The sequence below is a fragment of the Lycium barbarum genome, chromosome 10 (genome assembly GCF_019175385.1).
Source record: "Lycium barbarum isolate Lr01 chromosome 10, ASM1917538v2, whole genome shotgun sequence".
Classification (NCBI taxonomy): Eukaryota; Viridiplantae; Streptophyta; class Magnoliopsida; order Solanales; family Solanaceae; genus Lycium; species Lycium barbarum.
In genome coordinates this window covers 7788267-7789536 of record NC_083346.1, presented here as the reverse complement: position 1 = coordinate 7789536, position 1270 = coordinate 7788267, and the positions used below count along the sequence as shown (strand labels likewise).

General features: G+C 40.5%; 1 pseudogene; it reads right to left on the bottom strand.

Annotated features, from left to right (window-relative positions):
• Window positions 1-278: 278 nt before the first annotated feature.
• On the bottom strand, window positions 279-1052 carry LOC132612675 (F-box protein At5g07610-like; annotated as a pseudogene).
• Between the last annotated feature and the right edge of the window lie 218 nt (window positions 1053-1270).

Genomic DNA, 1270 nt, shown 5'->3' with positions numbered 1-1270 from the left:
CTGAGGCTATCGAGGCCAAGCGGGAACATAACTAACTGGCAGAGAAGGTAAGGGCTTTCGAAGTTTATAATAACCCTTTAATAGCCCATGATAATGCCACTCCCCCTTAGGCCCGGGCTTATGTTAGCTAGATTGATCAACTTGGGGGGAGATTGATGGGATCAAACCTGAGCTCAAAACCCTCTAAGAAATGACAATTAGTGCTGTTGCTGAGCGGGATGCTCTTAAAGAGCAGCTTCGGGTGGCAGTGGAGCAAGTTAAAGAACTCAGGTCAGCACTTACTGCGGCCGAGTCAGAGCGGGATAGCCTGCCTCGGCCGCTCGATCTGCCTCGTAAATCTTAGTACAACATTTACGAGATGAAAAATCAAGCATGGGAACTTCTTCAAACTTCTCTTGTTCCACGTTGAAACGTTCTTTACATGACACATAAATGGCTCCATTCCAGTAAACTAGAACGTCTAGGAAAAGATGGACCAGAGGCTCTCCATATCTTAGTTTCTGATGAGTAAATCTCAATCTGGTGGTTCGCAGGTTCTTGTTCAGAAATTTGGAGGTAGATAACTTTGTAATGAGGCGATTTACAGGGATCAAAGGCTAAAATCATCCCAATAACATTCCCTGATTGCTTAGGAAGTGTTATGAATTGTTGAGTAGTCGGGTTGAATATGTAGTTTTCGCAGCAAAATACCGTTGCAAGACTGCGTGATGAGGATTTTAGGAGAGTCATGATGTAGAAAAGGGAACTTTTGGAATGGTGCTGGAATTGAATATTTCAGGCTAAAAGGCACAAATTTGTGAAAAGGATTGGTTAAAAATGAACAATGACAAGAATATGCCACTTGCAGGGCCGAAACGGGGAATTTTGAGGCATGTGAATTGAGGACTAGAGATTAAAGAATGCCATTTTTTCGATACACATTTGCATCGGACGAATGAGTTTACAGGCAGACGAAGGAGGATTTCTGTCAGTAGTCCTTCATTAGAGAACACTACATTGGCAGAAAATTTTGAAGAACTGGCTGCTACTATCTTCTTTTTGCTCTTTGGCATTTTAATTCTGTGTAGAAATTTGGAATTGAAATGGCCATTTTATAGCTGTTTTTCTGCAAAAATTGAGCTTGCAGAGAACGTTTCCTATGACATTGTTTCTTTTGTTTGGTTGTTGGATTTTAATTTACTTCCTCAAATGCAATTTATTATGCAATGAAAAAGTCAATGCAATAGTTTAATACACGATCCTCTGAAGTTGATTTAGCTAGTTCATTTTA